Below are 23,586 nucleotides of genomic sequence, written 5' to 3'. Positions count from 1 at the left end.
TATATATATATATATACACACCAGGAAACGTACGTATCTTACAGGCTGGAGGTTGATTAGTTGTCAGCAGTTATTCGTCATGTATTATAGAGGACGTTGATGAGGGAGGTCAGAGGACTCCTTCAACAAGCAAGAGGAAGAACCTGCTGGTGGTGGTGGTGGTGGTGCCCAGTGATCACGAGCGGTGGTGGTGGTGGTGGTGGTGGTGCCCAGTGATCACGAGCGGTGGTGGTGATGGTGGTGGTGGTGGTGGTGCCCAGTGATCACGAGCGGTGGTGGTGATGGTGATGGTGGTGGTGGTGCCCAGTGATCACGAGCGGTGGTGGTGGTGGTGGTGGTGGTGCCCAGTGATCACGAGCGGTGGTGGTGGTGGTGGTGGTGGTGGTGGTGCCCAGTGATCACGAGCGGTGATGGTGATGGTGATGGTGGTGCCCAGTGATCACGAGCGGTGGTGGTGATGGTGGTGGTGCCCAGTGATCACGAGCGGTGATGGTGATGGTGATGGTGGTGCCCAGTGATCACGAGCGGTGGTGGTGATGGTGGTGGTGGTGGTGGTGCCCAGTGATCACGAGCGGTGGTGGTGGTGGTGGTGGTGGTGCCCAGTGATCACGAGCGGTGGTGGTGATGGTGATGGTGGTGGTGGTGCCCAGTGATCACGAGCGGTGGTGGTGGTGGTGGTGGTGGTGCCCAGTGATCACGAGCGGTGGTGGTGATGGTGATGGTGGTGGTGGTGCCCAGTGATCACGAGCGGTGGTGGTGATGGTGGTGGTGGTGCCCAGTGATCACGAGCGTTGGTGGTGATGGTGATGGTGGTGCCCAGTGATCACGAGCGGTGGTGGTGGTGGTGGTGGTGGTGCCCAGTGATCACGAGCGGTGGTGGTGATGGTGATGGTGGTGGTGGTGCCCAGTGATCACGAGCGGTGGTGGTGATGGTGGTGGTGGTGCCCAGTGATCACGAGCGGTGGTGGTGATGGTGATGGTGGTGGTGGTGCCCAGTGATCACGAGCGGTGGGTGGTGGTGGTGGTGGTGCCCAGTGATCACGAGCGGTGGTGGTGATGGTGGTGCCCAGTGATCACGAGCGGTGGTGGTGATGGTGATGGTGGTGGTGCTGCCCAGTGATCACGAGCGGTGGTGGTGATGGTGGTGGTGGTGCCCAGTGATCACGAGCGGTGGTGGTGATGGTGATGGTGGTGCCCAGTGATCACGAGCGGTGGTGGTGGTGGTGGTGGTGGTGCCCAGTGATCACGAGCGGTGGTGGTGATGGTGATGGTGATGGTGATGGTGGTGCCCAGTGATCACGAGCGGTGGTGGTGGTGGTGGTGGTGGTGCCCAGTGATCACGAGCGGTGGTGGTGATGGTGATGGTGATGGTGATGGTGGTGCCCAGTGATCACGAGCGGTGATGGTGATGGTGATGGTGGTGGTGGTGCCCAGTGATCACGAGCGGTGGTGGTGATGGTGATGGTGATGGTGGTGCCCAGTGATCACGAGCGGTGGTGGTGATGGTGATGGTGGTGGTGGTGCCCAGTGATCACGAGCGGTGGTGGTGATGGTGATGGTGATGGTGATGGTGGTGCCCAGTGATCACGAGCGGTGGTGGTGGTGGTGGTGGTGGTGCCCAGTGATCACGAGCGGTGGTGGTGGTGGTGGTGGTGCCCAGTGATCACGAGCGGTGGTGGTGATGGTGATGGTGATGGTGATGGTGGTGCCCAGTGATCACGAGCGGTGGTGGTGGTGGTGGTGGTGGTGCCCAGTGATCACGAGCGGTGGTGATGGTGATGGTGGTGCCCAGTGATCACGAGCGGTGGTGGTGGTGGTGGTGGTGGTGGTGGTGCCCAGTGATCACGAGCGGTGGTGGTGGTGGTGGTGGTGGTGGTGGTGCCCAGTGATCACGAGCGGTGGTGGTGGTGGTGGTGGTGGTGGTGGTGCCCAGTGATCACGAGCGGTGGTGGTGGTGGTGGTGGTGGTGCCCAGTGATCACGAGCGGTGGTGGTGGTGGTGATGGTGGTGGTGGTGCCCAGTGATCACGAGCGGTGGTGGTGGTGGTGGTGGTGCCCAGTGATCACGAGCGGTGGTGGTGGTGGTGGTGGTGGTGCCCAGTGATCACGAGCGGTGGTGATGGTGATGGTGGTGCCCAGTGATCACGAGCGGTGGTGGTGGTGGTGGTGGTGGTGCCCAGTGATCACGAGCGGTGGTGGTGGTGGTGGTGGTGGTGCCCAGTGATCACGAGCGGTGATGGTGATGGTGGTGGTGGTGCCCAGTGATCACGAGCGGTGGTGGTGGTGGTGGTGGTGGTGCCCAGTGATCACGAGCGGTGGTGGTGGTGGTGGTGGTGGTGGTGGTGCCCAGTGATCACGAGCGGTGGTGGTGATGGTGGTGCCCAGTGATCACGAGCGGTGATGGTGATGGTGGTGGTGGTGCCCAGTGATCACGAGCGGTGGTGGTGATGGTGATGGTGGTGGTGGTGCCCAGTGATCACGAGCGGTGGTGGTGGTGGTGGTGGTGGTGCCCAGTGATCACGAGCGGTGGTGGTGATGGTGGTGCCCAGTGATCACGAGCGGTGGTGGTGATGGTGGTGGTGGTGCCCAGTGATCACGAGCGGTGGTGGTGGTGGTGGTGGTGGTGCCCAGTGATCACGAGCGGTGGTGGTGGTGGTGGTGGTGGTGCCCAGTGATCACGAGCGGTGGTGGTGATGGTGATGGTGGTGGTGGTGCCCAGTGATCACGAGCGGTGGTGGTGGTGGTGGTGGTGGTGCCCAGTGATCACGAGCGGTGGTGGTGGTGGTGGTGGTGGTGCCCAGTGATCACGAGCGGTGGTGGTGGTGGTGGTGGTGGTGCCCAGTGATCACGAGCGGTGGTGGTGGTGAGGAGTGAGCTTTGCCTTACTGACCGTCACACATGTACCACAATACATCACCTCAAATTCCTGCCCAAACCCGAGTCTTGTGCTGACGTGTCTGCTGAGGGTCAACATTCTCATACATAATTAATGAATACAACGTTAGTGTGTTTACATTATCGGTGGTGAGAATGTAGGTCAAACATGTTTCTCTTGACTCATCATCACATTATAAAGTCTATCATGAGTTGACGAGGCTGTTTAATGAACATGTTCTCTTCCACAGTGGAAACAGCCGGCAATGCCTGCTGAAAGTAGCGACCGATGGTAGAAATAGCTAACGACACAGAATATGAAATGTGCATCACGAAATACCATATCATGCTCAGTGTAGCGAGCGACTCACGAGGTAAAAAGCTTTGTTTGATTAATTGCTAGAAATCTCACCTGGAGAGAGAGAGAGAGAGAGAGAGAGAGAGAGAGAGAGCATCTATCTGCTTATGGTAAGTGCAATGGTAATATGATGCTTCCGGTCATATTATCTAAGTACGAATACACTTGGACTACCGTCAGCTGGTGTTGTATGATACCACAAATGTTACTTCTCTTACTTTCATTCATCAGTCGATAAACATATGAATGAATATTACTTTATTTTGAACTGGCTGGTCAGGTATTTCGGCTTGAGTGCCTCTCGTCTGCTAGGATCATTAACCATCATTCATAATTTCTCAGATGTTCAAGATAATTCTTACATCATAACTGTCATCACTGTATATAAGGCCCTTGTTAACCTCGCGTACTCAGTCAATATCCAAACAACAAACAAATCAGTTTAAGGATAGTTGGCTGGTTGTTTGGGGTATCAGCTGCCAGGGTCATTACGGTTGTGCACGCACCCTACGTCCACCAACCCATAATCATATCTTCAACACCTTCTTCAGGTGGTCAGGATAATTCTGTGACCTACACAATGCATGTGTCTCATGTAAGCTCAGTCAACCAAGATTTTACGCTGCCGACAGAGAGAGAGAGAGAGAGAGAGAGAGAGAGAGAGAGAGAGAGAGAGAGAGAGAGAGAGAGAGAGAGAGAGAGAGAGAGAGAGCATCAAGGTCATCCACTCTCCTACGAGTCATGACTGAGATGTCTTAAACCAGTTCAACAAAGGATGGTGAGGACCCTGAACCGGGGGTCGGTTTACAGTTGGTTACGTCGCTATGGCTGACTAGCTTGGTGGTGAGGGGAGGGGGGGGTAGTGAGGGAGGGTTAGGCTGATCATTGGTGGTGGTGATGATGGTGATGGTGGAGGAAGCCAGTAACGTGACATACACGTAGATCACATGAATCACAAAAGTGAACGATGTATGTATGTATGTATAAGAGAGAGAGAGAGAGAGAGAGAGAGAGAGAGAGAGAGAGAGAGAGAGAGAGAGAGAGAGATTGTGACCATGATCTACACAGTACAGTGTCATGCTAAATCTTATTACGTATATTCATATAGATTCTTTTCGTAAAAAAGCGATGGCATTATTGGTATTCATTGATACGAGTGAAACATGTCTCCGCATGTGTACTGCATCGTGTGAGATACAAGTTCCTTATGTACGAATGTTGCTGGTGTGTGTGTGTGTGTGTGTGTGTGTGTGTGTGTGTGTGTGTGCCAATCATTATATATATATATATATATATATATATATATATATATATATATATATATATATATATATATATATTTTTTTTTTTTTTTTTTTTTTTTTTATACTTTGTCGCTGTCTCCCGCGTTTGCGAGGTAGCGCAAGGAAACAGACGAAAGAAATGGCCCAACCCCCCCCCATACACATGTACATACACACGTCCACACACGCAAATATACATACCTACACAGCTTTCCATGGTTTACCCCAGACGCTTCACATGCCTTGATTCAATCCACTGACAGCACGTCAACCCCTGTATACCACATCGCTCCAATTCACTCTATTCCTTGCCCTCCTTTCACCCTCCTGCATGTTCAGGCCCCGATCACACAAAATCCTTTTCACTCCATCTTTCCACCTCCAATTTGGTCTCCCTCTTCTCCTCGTTCCCTCCACCTCCGACACATATATCCTCTTGGTCAATCTTTCCTCACTCATTCTCTCCATGTGCCCAAACCATTTCAAAACACCCTCTTCTGCTCTCTCAACCACGCTCTTTTTATTTCCACACATCTCTCTTACCCTTACGTTACTTACTCGATCAAACCACCTCACACCACACATTGTCCTCAAACATCTCATTTCCAGCACATCCATCCTCCTGCGCACAACTCTATCCACAGCCCACGCCTCGCAACCATACAACATTGTTGGAACTACTATTCCTTCAAACATACCCATTTTTGCTTTCCGGGATAATGTTCTCGACTTCCACACATTTTTCAAGGCTCCCAAAATTTTCGCCCCCTCCCCCACCCTATGATCCACTTCCGCTTCCATGGTTCCATCCGCTGACAGATCCACTCCCAGATATCTAAAACACTTCACTTCCTCCAGCCTCTCACCATTCAAACTCACCTCCCAATTGACTTGACCCTCAACCCTACTGTACCTAATAACCTTGCTCTTATTGACATTTACTCTTAACTTTCTTCTTCCACACACTTTACCAAACTCCGTCACCAGCTTCTGCAGTTTCTCACATGAATCCGCCACCAGCGCTGTATCATCAGCGAACAACAACTGACTCACTGGGGATAGAGGATAAAGAATACTTCCCCCGTGCCGTAAATACTTCCCTGAGTGTTGTAAAAGGCGACTAAAAGGGGAGGGAGCGGGGAGCTGAAAATCCTCCTCTCCTGTTTTCGCTTTTCCAAAAGAAGGAACAGAGAAGGGGGCCAAGTAAGGATATTCCTTCTAAGGCTCAGTCCTCTGTTGTTAATGCTACCTCGCTGACACGGGAAATGGCGTATATATATATATATATATATATATATATATATATATATATATATATATTCTTAACAAGCATACACATGATCGGTGTGAGTTTTACGTATGCTGCAACTTTCGAAATTAGTATTCATTTATAACGTAAGTGTGGGGAAATTTCTCGTACAGAAATGCGTTCGGGAGAGCTGCGTAACCATTAACTGGCTATACAGCGAATAATTCCTGATTATTATTCGTAATTCATCATTGCTTTGCATTGTAGGATCATTAATGCAACTTGAATGCGTTTTTATAAATACCATTTAACTTCTGTCTCTTTCGCACATCTGAATGCGCTCACACCCACACAACATGACACATCGTTTTCTTTTCGCAAGGAGCCAGTGATTGCATCAGCAGCTGCTGCCGAGGACTATCTTTTTTTTACGTTGGAGGCTTCAGTTACGGACAAAAGTTCACATCAAGTCAGAGCTTTAACTGAAATGTAGAGAATCATGAAAAAAAGGGAGGGGGGGGGGGGGGGGGGGAGAAGAGAGACAAGGGAAAGTACCAATTTTAAAGGGCGTGAAAAACCTGTCTTTTGAACTGTGCGGCACAGGTTACAGTTATTGGGAAAGACATGAGAAGGCAGAGAGTTTCAAAGCTTCGATGTGTAGGGAAAGAAAAAGTTATCAAACCGACCCACCTATGAGTTCCCAATGACAATACAGCAATCATGTGACGCAGCAGCTTGCCGAGTATTGCGTGGTCTAGCTAGTGGTGAGGGCACAAACCAATAGAAGACGGAAAGTGAACCAATATTGCAGCGTAGGGCAAGCGGGTCAAGTTTGGAAGTTAACCTGGTATAGTTTATAAATCTGGCCGCTTTCAACTCAACTCTGTCAAGTAAGGATGCAAAGCTAGAACCACCCCAGATGTGAGAGCAGTACTCCATGCAAGGATGGATTAATCCTTTGTATAAACGAAGCAACTGTTCAGAAGAAAGATATATCGATATCTAAATAGAACTCCCAATGTCTTGGAGGCAGACTTAGCTATTTCCGTAATGTGAGGTTTCCAAGAAAAAGAGGATGTAGCAGTAATACCAAGTATGTTCACAGAGTCAAGAGGTGGAATTACAGATCCGTCAATGGAGAGAGGAATGTTGTGAGGGGTTGTCGTCAGAGAAATGGGCAGAAACTGTGTTCTGAAGTTCTGAAACGAGATGGAGATTGAGTGAGGAGCAAAATCTAAGGATGTGGAGGAACGCAGTATTAAGCCGTCAACGTATGAATGCATTTGGTTATTTGTGGAAGATGAAAATCGTTAAAAAAGGAGAAAAAGTGTACGAGACAAGACAGAACCTTGAGGGACACCGTTGCTGATGCTCAATCAACAACCACAGAGATAGATCGGCCGGAGAGGAAGGTAGATATGAGGAAGCAAAGTGAGGGAGGGAAGCCAAAAGAAACGAGCATGGAGATGAGACCCCGATGTCACACCCTTACATATATATATATATATATATATATATATATATATATATATATATATATATATATATATATATATCCCTGGGGATAGGGGAGAAAGAATACTTCCCACGTATTCCCTGCGTGTCGTAGAGGGCGACTAAAAGGGAAGGGAGCGAGGGGCTGGAAATCCTCCCCTCTTGTATTTTTTTTTTTCCCCCAAAGAAGTAACAGAGAAGGGGGCCAGATGAGGATATTCCCTCAAAGGCCCAGTCCTCTATTCTTAACGCTACCTCGCTATCGCGGGAAATGGCGAATAGTATGAAATATATATATATATATATATATATATATATATATATATATATATATATTTTATACTATTCGCCATTTCCCGCATTAGCGAGGTAGCGTTAAGAACAGAGGACTGGGCCTTAGAGGGAATATCCTCACCTGGCCCCCTTCTCTGTTCCTTCTTTTGGAAAATTAAAAAAAATTCCCTCAATGGCCCAGTCCTCTGTTCTTAACGCTAACGCGGGAAATGGCGAATAGTTTGGAAAAAAAAATAAATATATATATATATATATATATATATATATATATATATATATATATATATATATATATATATATATATATACAGAGTTGCTATGAATCCCTCCTCAACTTGTATGTCCTTAGACATTTTGATTGTCAGTCTTCTCTGTGATCACTAGTATTGCTTCCGCAGTATATGTGCTATATATAACTGAACAAATACTGCAAAGACATGTTTGTGACAATAATGTATAGTACATAACTGCCTCATAGTGGAGCAGCGTGCTATGCAACGGCCTGGTGATATGAATCAACCTTTTCTACCTAAATATACCACAGTATGACCTGGATTTTAAATGCTCGTATGTCCCTTGTAATAAATGCATAAACAAAGAAATTAAACACTACACCAAACTTCATATTTCTTCTAAGAGTAACTTACAGGCTACTGAACATTAACAAGTCTAACAGGAAGCAATGTTTTACGTCATTCGCTAATAATTTTGAGTAACTGATCAATTTATCAATGTTAGATGTAAGAGCTTTATCACCTTTACACGATAAGGATAGTCTGCCACTAAGAAGATCAGCAAAGTTTACCTCCGTAAACAGGTTTACTATTCTGTTGGTAGCCTTACATTCAGTCTGGCGATGTCAGTCCTGCAAAATTAATTTCTATGAAATACAACATGAATGTGATGGTCCATATGCATAGTGACAGTGTATGTGGTCTTAGCATTATCTTTAACACATGAAAAAGGTGTGCAAGATTCTTCGGTTGGTGGATGTAGATTACGTTGACGACCTTAATGACCCTGGCAGTTGAGAGGTCTAAAGCACAAACAACCAACCAACAAGAATGCACTTAATTCACTCTATTCTTTTCTTTTTTCTTTTTTTTAAGTAGGATTTTCAGCCAATTATAGCGCCATGATATGAAGTTGCATAATGCCAAAGGAATTAAGGATGCAAGAATGTCGTTCTGAGTAACAATGACTATAAAAGACGACGTATTAGAGTGGCGATCTTGTTAGCGAAGACTCAAGGATATTTTGGATATAATGACGCTTGTCATTTTCTTTCCTAATGTTCTCAATAGCCTAATAATACTGTGCTATTGCACAACGTCTAATCTGGGACAAGTACCCGTGAATAGAGCAGCCAGCGCCATCTGTGTAAACATTGTTCCAGACCAACACACTTTATATCTGAGTTCCGTCATATGGGTGCCTGAACACATCATATTTTCTTGAGCATGATTTTCGGTGGTATGAAACCTGCGAACGAACTTACGTAGCCCATATGTGTGATCACTACATAATCAATCACTGAAGTAAAATGCAACAAAGAATATGTATCGATGATAATAAGTCTTACGAAATCCAACATACGAAAATGCATACGTACATACATACATACATACGATACATGTACGGATGATTTGCCTCGTATGTCAAACGTGGCTGATTCTAATGATCAACTCCTCAAACAGCAATCGATACATAATGATCCAAGAATCTAAACTTAATAAATCAATTTCAAAATTCACACATATATATATAATATATATATATATATATATATATATATATATATATATATATATATATATATATATATTCTTTCTTTCAAACTGTTCGCCATTTCCCGCATTAGCGAGGTAGCGTTAAGAACAGAGGACTGGGCCTTTGAGGGAATACCCTCACCTGGCCCAATTCTCTGTTCCTTCTTTTGGAAAAAAAAAAAAAAAAAAAAAAAATATATATATATATATATATATATATATATATATATATATATATATATATATATATTTTATTTTGCTTTGTCGCTTTCTCCCGCGTTTGCGAGGTAGCGCAAGGAAACAGACGAAAGAAATGGCCCAACCCACCCCTATACACAATGTATACACACACACGTCCACACACGCAAATATACATACCTATACATCTCAATGTACACATATATATACATACACAGACACATACATATATACCCATGCACACAATTCACACTGTCTGCCCCCATTCACTCCCATCGCCACCTCGCCACACATGGAATACCTTCCCCCTCCCCCCTCATGTGTGCGAGGTAGCACTAGGAAAAGATAACAAAGGCCCCATTCGTTCACACTCAGTCTCTAGCTGCCACGCAATAATGCCCGAAACCACAGCTCCCTTTCCACATCCAGGCCCCACACAACTTTCCATGGTTTACCCCAGACGCTTCACATGCCCTGATTCAATCCACTGACAGCACGTCAACCCCGTTATACCACATCGATCCAATTCACTCTATTCCTTGCCCTCCTTTCACCCTCCTGCATGTTCAGGCCCCGATCACACAAAATCTTTTTCACTCCATCTTTCCACCTCCAATATATATATATATATATATATATATATATATATATATATATATATATATATATATATATATATATATATATTAAGACTAGGCATCGCAATGTGTGGTAAGATGAAGACTGGGCCAGTTAAGTGGATGATACCAAACTGTTAAAAGCTCACAAAAACTGGTCGGACGTCGTGATGAGCAGAGCGGGCACCAAGTGGGCGAGGTTTGGTCTGCATGAGTGTAGAGTTATGTCTCCCCGGCCACAGTAGAAGTTTTAATTATGGCAAATTAAGGAGTCTGGTGTAGTTTAGAGTAACGTCAGCGTAGATGCTATGCCAGCTGGAGAAAATGACGATTACTGAAATTTTTGTCCCGCGCCATGAATGAGCTATTCTAGTTTTGCGTGTGTTGTTGTTTATGGTTGTGATAAATCTGGTTATTGGAATAACAAATTACTGATGATAATGTGTTAAATCTCGCAGCTATTACGGTTAGGAGACCAATAAGCTAAAATCTTTACCATACTCATGAAATGAATTATTATTTTATCTCTCTAGTTTTATGAATGATAACATTGCAGGGTGGTACTGGGGTATTGTAAGACAAGCTGAGGTGTTGGTGTACAAGCCCCGGCGGACGTGTGACTTGGCAGTATGGTACTGTCACAAGTCAGAACGAAAGTTTGAACAATCTAGTATGGACTTGTGATCAGAATGAATGATATTCTGATCTTCATAATGTTCTATGATGAGAGGACAGCTTTGTTATCATTAAATACGGATCTGTTACAAGAATGTTTGACAGTGACAAGTTGTTACGTTCTATGGGCGAACAAATGCTTTTCTGGGAGAAGTATATATATATATATATATATATATATATATATATATATATATATATATATATATATATATATATTTTTTTTTTTTTTTTTTTTTTTTTTTCAAACTATTCGCCATTTCCCGCGTTAGCGAGGTAGCGTTAAGAACAGAGAACTGGGCCACTGAGGGAATATCCTCACTTGGCCCCCTTCTCTGTTCCTTCTTTTGGAAAATTAAAAAAAATTGGGAGGGGAGGATTTCCAGCCCCCCGCTCCCTCCCCTTTTAGTCGCCTTCTACGACACGCAGGGAATACGTGGGAAGTATTCTTTTTCCCCTATCCCCAGGGATATATATATATATATATATATATATATATATATATATATATATATATATATATATATATATATATATATATTCTTTTTTCTTTCAAACTATTCGCCATTTCCCGCATTAGCGAGGTAGCGTTAAGAACAGAGGACTGGGCCTTTGAGGGAATATCCTCATCTTCTCTGTTCCTTCTTTTGGCAAACTAAAAAAATAATGAGAGGGGAGGATTTCCAGCCCCCCGCTCCCTTCCCTTTTAGTCGCCTTCTACGACACGCAGGGAATACGTGGGAAGTATTCTTTCTCCCCTATCCCCAGGGGGCCTGGATGTGGAAAGGGAGCTGTGGTTTCGGTGCATTATTACATGACAGCTAGAGACTGAGTGTGAACGAATGGGGCCTTTGTTGTCTTTTCCTAGCGCTACCTCGCACACATGAGGGGGGAGGGGGTTGTTATTACATGTGTGGCGAGGTGGCAATGGGAATAAATAAAGGCAGACAGTATGAATTATGTACATGTGTATATATGTATATGTCTGTGTGTGTATATATATGTGTACATTGAGATGTATAGGTATGTATATTTGCGTGTGTGGACGTGTATGTATATACATGTGTATGTGGGTGGATTGGGCCATTCTTTCGTCTGTTTCCTTGCGCTACCTCGCTAACGCAGGAGACGGCGACAAAGCAAAATAAATGAATAAATAAAATATATATATATATATATATATATATATATATATATATATATATATATATATATATATATATATATATATAATGCCCGCGTGTGTGTTTGTGTGTGTGTGTGTGTGTGTGTGTGTGTGTATAACAATAAAGAGTAGTGTATAATTCCATGTCATGGCTGATGCACGTAAAGTTTGGTTATATGATTAGACTGGTGTTTGGCCAGGAAGTGTGGTTGTCCATCTAGGAAATGCGGTTGTGTGGCAACACAGTGTGAGAAGGAGATGTAGTTACGTCCAAGGCTGTGTCACCTGTGAAACCAATGGCAGTAATGTAAGGGAAAGTAAAGAAGAACGACAACCACGAGCAACTGTAACATTGTCTGCTCGCTCCTGCTCACCTTGCAGCAACCACAAACAGTGTAATTATCACCAAGTGTTTATTCTCACGAGTTAAACGTTATATCCAAATTATATCATACATGTTCGTGAAGTTAGATGCAGCCTTGCCAACATTACTGGTGGAAGGATTTAAATCAAAGTGTTTTGGAATCCGTCTCACAAAAGTCTCCGGTGTGATATAGTTGATGATTTAAACCAACTCTGCAAGAAATACCACAATACCTCATTATTGATACAACTCTTGATATGTTAACTTTGTATCCACTAGATTTATGATATTGACACTGAGTGATATTCATACTTTCATAAAGCTGGCACAGGTTCCTACAGTATGTTTTCAGCGAGCTTAAATCATCACATCTACAGTGGAAGATAAAGCTGTAATAATACGAAAAAAACCCACAATGGAAGGTAAATATGATTATTTAATTTTAAATGATAAAGGTAACTGATGACAATAAATATTCAGCTGATCCTACACACGTGCTACAACGAGGTGTAACCAACATGAAACTGGTAAATGATGTCGATAATTCCTGATGGTAACAATCATTCACACTGGTTAGACACACGAGATTGTAACAAGTAAAACGCAACCCCAGGATTTTTCTTGTTATATTTGACGGTTATGTTACCGACTGCGGGCAACTGCCAATGTGTCCAGTAACAGTTCCATTATGCGATGTCTTACGTGTGAAGATATCAAGCTGTTCTTACTTGGGATCGTCAGAAACCTTTTGATTGCAGGTATTTGTCTCATAATATGTTTAAGAATCAAGAATTGAGGTTCAGTTTGTGATAGTGTTTGACACAGTAGTGATCCACTAACACCAAAGTGTTCATTCAAGAGAGACTCGTTTCAGTGACTTTATTACACCTACACCAACACAAAGCATTTGGGAGAATGGCACTCGATACGCATATTAGCGCGGTTCTGTAACGTAATGGTACCCGCATATTATCTTCCTCTCACTACTTCCTCATGGTAGGTTGCCTGAGGGAGGTGGGTGTTGTCTATTATGGCAGTAGTGGCGCCGGTAGGAGGCTCAGAGGAACCCAGCACAGGAGACTCACGGCTTGTGTACCGGAGGCAGAACTTGGTGGCACCATCAGCGAATCTTACTGAGCAGGTGGGTTGTGAGGCCAGGATGTGGCTGTGTTGAATGATTGTCTGGCAGTCTACAGTCATGAAGTCTATTAAGACATATATCCAGAGATTGTGGCGATCCCTGTACTTTATACAGCTATAATACGCTGGCTAAAAACAATATTAACAACTCACTCTTGAGGTTTTCGTAAGAAAATATCTCAAAAACAAAAAAAATTAACCAATTCGTGAAATACCATATTCAAAACTCTGTAAACGTGATACATTGTGGTGCGAGAGCGGGGACCACATGCCTTCTTGGTGTTATGAAACATTTGATTACAATCAGCAGGATCCACGTTCGTCCACTGCTTACCCACTGACCGTACATCAGTGCTATTTGTCTAGAATTCCATGCATGTTTTACGCGCGCTATATATATATATATATATATATATATATATATATATATATATATATATATATATATATATATATATAGATAGATAGATAGCGAGGTAGCGTTAAGAACAGAGGACTGGGCCTTTGAGGGAATACCCTAACCTGGCCCAATTCTCTGTTCCTTCTTTTGGAAAATTAAAAAAAAAAAAAAACGAGAGGGGAGGATTTCCAGCTCCCCGCTCCCTACCCTTTTAGTCGCCTCCTACGACACGCAGGGAATACGTGGGAAGTATTCTTTCTCCCCTATCCCCAGGGAAATATATATATATATATATATATATATATATATATATATATATATATATATATATATATGTGTGTGTGTGTGTGTGTGTGTGTGTGTGTGTGTGTGTGTGTGTGAAAAAAGGAGAGATAGGTAGTATGTTTGAGGAAAGGGACCTGGAGGTTTTGGCTCTGAGTGAAACGAAGCTCAAGGGTAAAGGGGAAGAGTGGTTTGTGAATGTCTTGGGAGTAAAGTCAGGGGTTAGTGAGAGGACAAGAGCAAGGGAAGGAGTAGCAGTACTCCTGAAACAAGAGTTGTGGGAGTATGTGATAGAATGTAAGAAAGTAAATTCTCGATTAATATGGGTAAAACTGAAAGTTGATGGAGAGAGATGGGTGATTATTGGTGCATATGCACCTGGGCATGAGAAGAAAGATCATGAGAGGCAAGTGTTTTGGGAGCAGCTAAATGAGTGTGTTAGTGGTTTTGATGCACGAGACAGGGTTATAGTGATGGGTGATTTGAATGCAAAGGTGAGTAATGTGGCAGTTGAGGGAATAATTGGTATACATGGGGTGTTCAGTGTTGTAAATGGAAATCGTGAAGAGCTTGTAGATTTATGTGCTGAAAAAGGACTGGTGATTGGGAATACCTGGTTTAAAAAGCGAGATATACATAAGTATACGTATGTAAGTAGGAGAGATGGCCAGAGAGCGTTATTGGATTACGTGTTAATTGACAGGCGCGCGAAAGAAAGACTTTTGGATGTTAATGTGCTGAGAGGTGCAACTGGAGGGATGTCTGATCATTATCTTGTGGAGGCTAAGGTGAAGATTTGTATGAATATATATATATATATATATATATATATATATATATATATATATATATATATATATATATATATATATATATATATATATATATTCAGAAAATTACGAGTACGTGACTTCATAAATGCAGGAACACGATGTAAAAAGGAAACACGATGATCCTGAGCGCTTTCGTGTATTACCATACCTTCAGAGGACTAGTTACAGAGAGAGAGGTCGTGTAACCTTATTAATTAGTGAGAGGCGAGGTTAACACAAGGGTCTGTGTGACCTATCCTCCACCTGACCTTGAACCGACATCTCCCGGGTGACCTTAATCAGGTCAAACAGAACACAAGGTTGACTTACAAAACTTTATACAGTTTACAAGGAGTGCATCTAATTTGTACATGGCTTGGCTGATAATCAGTATATTATCATTATGGTGTTTAATGATGCTGGATTCTATATCTTTCATCGCTGTCCCTACACTTAACACAACTACAGAGCTGCCAACCTTGTCAAAAAAAAAAAGCAAATGGCAAAAATAAGGAATTTTGATTAAAATATTGGAATTTTGCACAACGAAACTTACAACCATATTTATATCACTTTTCAAATGCTTTACACAGACATGAACTGGCATGTGTGATGGTAATATGGACATTTTCACTGGTTTGTTAAAGATTAATCACAATTTTCGCAGGAAAGTGTCGTGTTTATACATAGTAGTTTATTATATCCCCGGTACTTAATGGTCGAGGCCCAAATAAACCGATGTGATCACCTGCTGAGGAGATGATGTTTCTGTCAAAATGTTCACTGTTATTATTTATGTGTCATGACTAGAAAATCTTAGGAAATTAAACTTTACTACTTGGAAGAACAGCGATAGATGGAGGGGAACTAGTAATTTCTTATCCACTTCTATACATGATAATTTCTTATCCACTTGTATACGTGATAATTTCTTATCCACTTCTATACATGATAATTTCTTATCCACTTGTATACGTGATGATTTTGCGGGATTTTGTGAAGCGTGAGGAGGGTGGGCTGGTCTAAGAGTAACAGCCGTCCTGGTGACACATGATATAACCATCGTACAGTAGGGCCGACCCAGCCACAGTTTGTTTGGTCATGTCCGCGAGATGGTGGGAAATTGACCGACGTCAGACCGACTGTTATTGTGTACACATCTTACAACATACGTGGGTCATCGATGATGAGAACGTACGTTATATATTGACCGGTGTCCCTCTGTGTGAGCTTTCCATCAATTACATACACAATACATTTACAATACATGAACATATGACCGGAATTTCAAAAAAAAAAGTATTTTACTAAGAAAAATCATACTGCCGTGTTTAAATAAAAAAAAAACGTAATAAATACGGCAAAAACGTAATGGTTTGGTAGTTCTGCATCTAAGAAATATAGCAGAATCCAACATCATTAAACAACATAATGATAATGTACTGAATATCAGGCAAGCCATATGCAAATTGGATTCATTCATTGTAAACTGTATAAAGTTGTATCAACTGTTCATCAGTTTATGTTGTAGTATGTAAGTTAACCTTGTGTTCAGGTTGACCTAATTCAGGTCACCCGGGAGATGTCAGGTCAAGGTCAGGTGGAGGGTCGGTCGCATTAGACCCTTATGTCAACCTTGCCTCTCACTAACTACTGTGTCACATAACCGTCCACGTTTCCTCCGGACTGTATACATATCCACTACTGTATCTATTTTTCTCTATATATGTAACTAGTCCTCTGAAGGTGTAGTAATACACGAAAGCGCTCAGGGTTCTCGTTTTTCCTTTTTCGTGTTTCTGTATATATATATATATATATATATATATATATATATATATATATATATATATATATATATATGAGTGTTGAGTGTAAGTAGGGAGGAGGTTTTGACTAATGCACATAGAACTGAAAGCGACAGCATATTTAGAGTTATCAATCTTCTTTCTTATATTCTCTAATCTTCTTAATATCATTTTGCCATTAGCTAGAATAATATATATATATATATATATATATATATATATATATATATATATATATATATATATATATATATACATATATATATATCTTTTCTTTCTTTCAAACTATTCGCCATTTCCCGCATTAGCGAGGTAGCGTTAAGAACAGAGGACTGGGCCTTTGAGGGAATACCCTCACCTGGCCCAATTCTCTGTTCCTTCTTTTGGAAAAAAAAAAAAAAGAGAGGGGAGGATTTCCAGCCCCCCGCTCCCTCCCCTTTTAGTCGCCTTCTACGACACGCAGGGAATACGTGGGAAGTGTTCTTAATCCCCTATCCCCAGGGATAATATATATATATATATATATATATATATATATATATATATATATATATATATATATATATATATATATATACAGAAACACGAAAAAGGAAAAACGAGCGGGGGGCTGGAAATCCTCCCCTCTCGTTTTTTTTTAATTTTCCAAAAGAAGGAACAGAGAAGGGGGCCAGGTGAGGATTTCCCTCAAAGGCCCAGTCCTCTGTTCTTAACGCTACCTCGCTATCGCGGGAAATGGCGAATAGTATGAAAAAAAAAAAAAAAAAAAAAATATATATATATATATATATATATATATATAACCACATGCTTACGCCTATTACCTAACTTTCCCGTTTTCTGATTGGTGCTCGTGTACTGTACAGTGATACGAACGATGAACTCTCAATGGTGGTAGATTTTCCTGGCCTCTGCCTGTCAGTGTTGACGATATCATTATCGCACACCTTCCGCTACCTACTGAACACAACACATCACACTCACACTCACACACTGTCTAACCAACCATCCAGGGTGGGTAAGACTGAACCCCTGCTGATGGTTAGCTTAAGTTGTTGATGTCGAGATTTTAATTTGTGTTACATAGTGATATTTACGTCCCACACACATTCCCTCTTGGTCAACGTGTCCGGCAGAACATTTGCCAACCATTTTGGTGATGTTCACCAAGTCTTAGTTCCAACATGATAAGAATGAATAACATTCTTGTCTCCCAGACCTGTACAACAGTAAACCCATTATAACAACACTTGGTGACCTTTCTTAACAATAAAATTTTCACCATGGTTACAACAACTCTGAGTTTTGTTTCTATTAATATAAAACTTCTCCATCATGGACGAACAATCCTCATCAACGTCTGAACATTAACGAAAAAATTAAGGAAATGAGAAAAGAAAATATATGACAATGTAGTGTGTGTTGCAGGGTCACCCTCACGCCAGGTGTTGGCTTAACAAGGTGTCCGTTATAACAGTGTGACCCCCCCCCCCCCCCCCCCCCCCCCGAGTGTGTCAGGCTACAGCGTAGTATCTGTTTAGGATAATAACCTCTGATGTGCTCGGCAACAATTTTAGTTTACGTTAGTTTAGTGGAAAGGAGGAAGATATAACGGGAAGGAGGGAGATATAGCGAGAGGGAGGGATATATAGTAGGAGGGAAGGAGGTCTAGAGGGAGGGAGGGAGGGAGGGAGAGAGTAATGGTATTCATGGTCACGGGTCTGGCAGCGTCACACTAGCTCCCTGGTACTAATCTCCCTCCTCCCATGCTCCTCCCTCACACTTTTCCCTCCATCTTCCTCTCACACTATCACCATCTTCCTCATCCCTCTCATCATCCTCCACATCATGGATATCGTTAGCTCATCCGTTCATCCACTACCAACAACAGGTTGGTTGTACGCTTCACCCACTGATGGCCACCTCTTCCATGGAGGATCATATCTCTGTGTCTCATGCATCCCCGTACCCTGGGTCTCATCCACTCTCTCTATAATAACACTTGATATTTCATCTCTCATCTACTTCTGTTTCATCCAATACAGTGCAACACCAATGTACCTTTACCTTACACCACCTGCACCTCCCACACCATCTGCACCTCCACACCACCTGCTGCATCTACACCACCTGCACCTCCCACCAGTGAGTGTTATCAACACCAGGCGTCCTTTAAGGTAAAATCCCTAACAAACGTCAAACATAAAACGATTGTTGACTGATTAATACTAATCATCAATAATCGGTCCTCCTGTTTACCAGTTTGTGGTAAATCAACCACTTTACTGCACGTATATTCAAGATAATACTGACCTTTAACTCACCGTCCGTATGTCTTCACGCTTCTGCTTTCATGTTTGTGTGAGCAAGTGGTAGGGTTGGCTGAGGTCCTTACCCATACCTGCAACCAGCTAGGGTCTATGGGAGGAAACTGTACGAGGCTTTATAAATAACTGTAAGAGGCTTTATAAACAACTGTACGAGGCTTTATAAATAAGTAGACACAGTTAAGCTGTCATCTTGCCTCCTAGAACATGAGTCTCCAGATCAGGCCGGAGGAGCAGCTAATCCTCTGTTGGCCAGCAGCTTCAGAAGTCGTCAGTAGGGCCGTGGCTCACGTAGCACCAGTGTACAGAGGTTGTGGCACCACCGCCTCGCACCTCAACCTCGAGGTGAAACATAAGTTCTTTTTTTTTTTCAGTGTTCCCAGGTCAACCGTGACCTCTCGTGGAAAGCTGGCAGACATAAGAACAAATATAATTTGCCCGGAAGTTAAGATGGCAAGATGGAACTGTCTAGAATGACTGTTGTAATGAACCTGAATTAACTACGAAGCAGTTTCGAGGGCAAACGAGGCATTCGTTGGTGTTTACTCATAAAGAGTCGAAGCCTCTGAAACGAGAGTGATACAGTACTACGTGGGTCATCCTTCCTGAAGGTAGATACACAGTAAGAAAGGAATTTGTTTTCTTCTGTTCTTAAATCTTAAAGAACGATAACATACATAGCTGGTCGGTTGTTTGGGCTTTAGGCCTATCAACTGCCGGGGTCATTAAGGCCGTCAACGTAAGTTATATCCACCAACCGACATATCTTGAACACCTTCATGTGGTGAAGATAATGCTAAGACCACATACACTCACTATGTATGTTGCCATTTACGTCACGTCGTGAGGTAAGAGATAACATCCACTAAAGGTAAACAATTTGTCGGCTGTTCCAATGGCCACACCCGAAATGAAGTTTCGGTTCTCTTAACAGATTCACTTTCAACCACAACACGTTTTCTGAAAGCACACTTTGCAACGTAAAGATTTTTCACTTCGTTTTCTTTTCTCAGTAATTAAATTTCGCCAACTTAGCGTAATCACAGAGCCTAATGTATACATAACTACAACCATCAGATCATCTTCGCAGACAAGTACAAACACACACACACAAACTAGTTAATTAATCAATATACTCGACGTTACCTTCAATGGCCAGTTTCTTTCATCCAGTTCTGCAGCAATGTTATATTCAGTTAGCATGACAGTATTTGAAGAATGTTAGAATCTGAAGAATGACAGAATTTGAAGAATGTTAGAATCTGAAGAATGACAGAATTTGAAGAATGTTAGAATTTGAAGAATGACAGAATTTGAAGAATGACAGTATCTAAAAAAACATTTACGTTAGTAATCGTTTCCTGCTTAATGGTGTTGACTTGTACGTAGGGAAAATACTAGTAACGCGGACCTGATGCGCTCCCTCCCTCTCAAGACACCACTCCACCTTCCTTTTTCGTTCTTTCGCGTTTATGAATCAACATATGCACGATATTTGTCCCATTGTGTATTACTTTATATAAAGAAAAAGATAAAAAAAAAATGATTTTCTATCTACTCATTACCCGTACACATAGCAGAAAAAAGAACATTAAATTTTCGGTAAGATTGAATATCAACTGCAGTGTTTACATACGTTCAAGTGAACCAAAGGTGACTTGACAGCCAAACCAGCTTCCACCAACCGGGAGGGCCTGTATCACCTGTCATTGCCTCTTACCATTAAAAAGAAAAATCCCAACACACAACACAACAGACTGGCATTACCTGACAAGCTTTCTCTAACGCAGCTGAAACTGAACATTCTATATGAATGATGATGACTTCGAGTTCTCCAGCGAACTTATTCCTTAGATCTTCAACCTCACGGCGGCAGACGTATACCATAAACCTAAGCCGGGGGTCCGTGTATGTGAATGTCTGTGCCTGTATTGCTGTACACAGACCTGTATGTGTGTATTTGCAACAAAATTACAAAAAAATGTAATTCTATGAAGTCCTTCATGATCAACGAGAAAGGGCGAGACCTTGCGACTATACGAAGTTACATAATAAACACCCATAATGTTTTCATATCATTAAAACAATTACTTTCATGTGTCGCACCTGTAGTGACCCCAAGACTTACCTGCGGCATTGTTTTCTTCCCGTCATGATCATGGTGTTTACAACAACAACAACACAATTTACAACAACAACAACACCAACAACTACTACTACATCAAAGCTCCGGCAAACTATCAAGAGGTCAACCGTTCCATACGACAACAAGTACATGCAGGTAATGATGACTACATCCACAGCCACCTCCACCTGAACCATCCTAAATCAAAGACTGATAATTTTTCATACCTGGAGTTGTAGATCCAGCTGGCGTCACCTGGAGATGTTGTGGATCCAGCTGGCGTCACCTGGAGATGTTGTGGATCCAGCTGGTGTCATCTGGAGATGTTGTAGATCCAGCTGGCGTCACCTGGAGATGTTGTAGATCCAGCTGGCGTCATTCAGTGTACACTAGTCTTGTGATCACGTTTTCAGCTGTGACGGATTTTGCTGCTAAAGTCGTTACACCATATGTTACTCGCGGGAGAAGCTTTATCATTTATGGACGGAAAGGAGTAGACTCTCGTAGTGGAACCTCTCGCACCAAAGCCGTCCATCATTTCCTGCGTGGAGTGCAACCAGGAAGTTGTAGAAGACACATTAAACAAGTCTTGGGGTTGAATAATAATACCAATATTAATAATTATAATGATAATAACAATCAATAATAATAGTATAATACTAATACTACTACTAATACTACTACTACTACTAATAATAATAATAATAACAATGATAATCATCATCATCATCATCTAACGTATATTGTGATATTTGGTGCAGATTCTGACAAAATGACCAATTGCTGTTGGAATTTATTAAATCCATCGACCTTACACGTACATTATCATCATGATTCGTGTGTAACTACAAGACATAAGTTAACATATTGAAACGTGAAGGTGTTATGTGGGTGTGTTGTCTGCACCTTGATGTGCACGAGTATAATCATCCAGGTCACACAGAGGCCAATTAACCTACCTAACAGTCCAATGATATACATTGTGAGTCACAGTACATGTTTAACGTACACTAAGAACTCTGCCTCAATTATAAGTTTTCACTACTGAAAACCATTAATTTGACAGGTCACATAATCATAACTAACAACATATCTGCATTGTGTGAATGATGCAGGTATTACATCCAAGATGGTGACAGTATTCCAAGCGAACGATAACTACTCTGATATGTTATTAGGATTATTATATGGTCTGGAAAACTGGCAGGAGCATCATTATGGTCTGGACTACTGGATGAAGTGTGTGATGTGTCATACGGTCTGGTCTCACTAGCAGGACTCGGTCGCTCGTCTTCATCAAGGAGCAAAGTTTCCCCCGGGGCTGTACACTGTGGCCTCCGCTGGTCATGGAATGTATGTTGTTGACTGCTGTTCCTTCTGAAGTTCTGTGCTAGTCGTTTCTGACGCTGCATGACACTGTCTGTTGCATGTGCAGGAGCAATGGTGGTGGATACGATATACTGAGATTTGTCGAATACTTTTGTCAAACATTGTCCGGTCAGTTGAGGATGACGGAAAATGACGCTCGTTATCTACCAAATGGTAATAGATAATTAGTGAAAATCCTTTTTTTTTTTGTCTCACAGGACGCAGTTGGCTACCTATGTATGAGGAAGTGTCACTTGTGCCGACACGGAACTGGATACACACTTACAATGGTGTTATTACCCGGGAAATTCCATCTTATTTACATCACAGGCAATCACGGCACCAAGCCGTTACCACCGGTGTTACGTTACGTAACATGATTATTTCTGTGTGGTAACACCAAGAACATTAACACAACACAGCTTCACGTTTGCACACAATGGTCTCTGATGTTTGAGTTCTTGTGTACATGTTTGATAGAACATAATGTTTTCTGTGGGAGGCGGGTGGCAGTATATGTGTTGTGTCTTCACATACGTTGACGTATTCCATAACCTTTGGTACATTGTATGAGACTGATTGGATTAGTTTTACCGTTGTTGTTGTTGTGTTCACAAGTGGTCTGCCTGGCAAGGTTGTTCATCTAACAACCGTCGCAAAATTCTTACCAGTTCCAAGCCTCCCCGCCCCCCATGCTTACGGCAGCCCGTCCTCTGGATTTATTGGTAATAATAATAATAATAACAATAATAATAATAATAATAATAATAATAATAATAATAATAATTATTATTATTATTATAGGGGAGAAAGAATACTTCCCACGTATTCCCTGCGACTAAAAGGGGAGGGAGCGGGGGGCTGGAAATCCTCCCCTCAAATAATAATAATAATAATAACAATAATAATAATAATAATAATAATAATAATAATAATAATAATGTATATCATTGTTATTATCATTATCATCATTTATTGGTCATGA

At 42.3% G+C, this 23,586-nt stretch overlaps 1 protein-coding gene across 3 annotated transcripts in view; it reads left to right on the top strand.

Moving 5' to 3' along the window:
* The window catches only part of LOC139749248 (innexin inx2-like), a 104,992-nt gene that overhangs the window by 21,387 nt on the left and 60,019 nt on the right, over positions 1 to 23,586 (top strand). Inside the window, exon 1 of one of the 3 annotated variants that reach the window (XM_071662981.1) lies at positions 13,206 to 13,480. The exons of 1 other annotated variant lie outside the window; for it this stretch is intronic. The gene's annotated coding sequence lies outside the window, so the exon portion shown is untranslated. Of the gene's footprint in view, positions 1 to 13,205; positions 13,481 to 19,385; positions 19,720 to 23,586 lie in introns of those variants that run through there. One more of the 3 variants, XM_071662980.1, reaches the window with a different exon arrangement.

This window comes from Panulirus ornatus, chromosome 6 (assembly GCF_036320965.1).
Source record: "Panulirus ornatus isolate Po-2019 chromosome 6, ASM3632096v1, whole genome shotgun sequence".
Lineage (NCBI taxonomy): Eukaryota > Metazoa > Arthropoda > Malacostraca > Decapoda > Palinuridae > Panulirus > Panulirus ornatus.
Note: the sequence above shows the minus strand (reverse complement) of the source record. Positions and strands in the feature narration are given on the sequence as shown.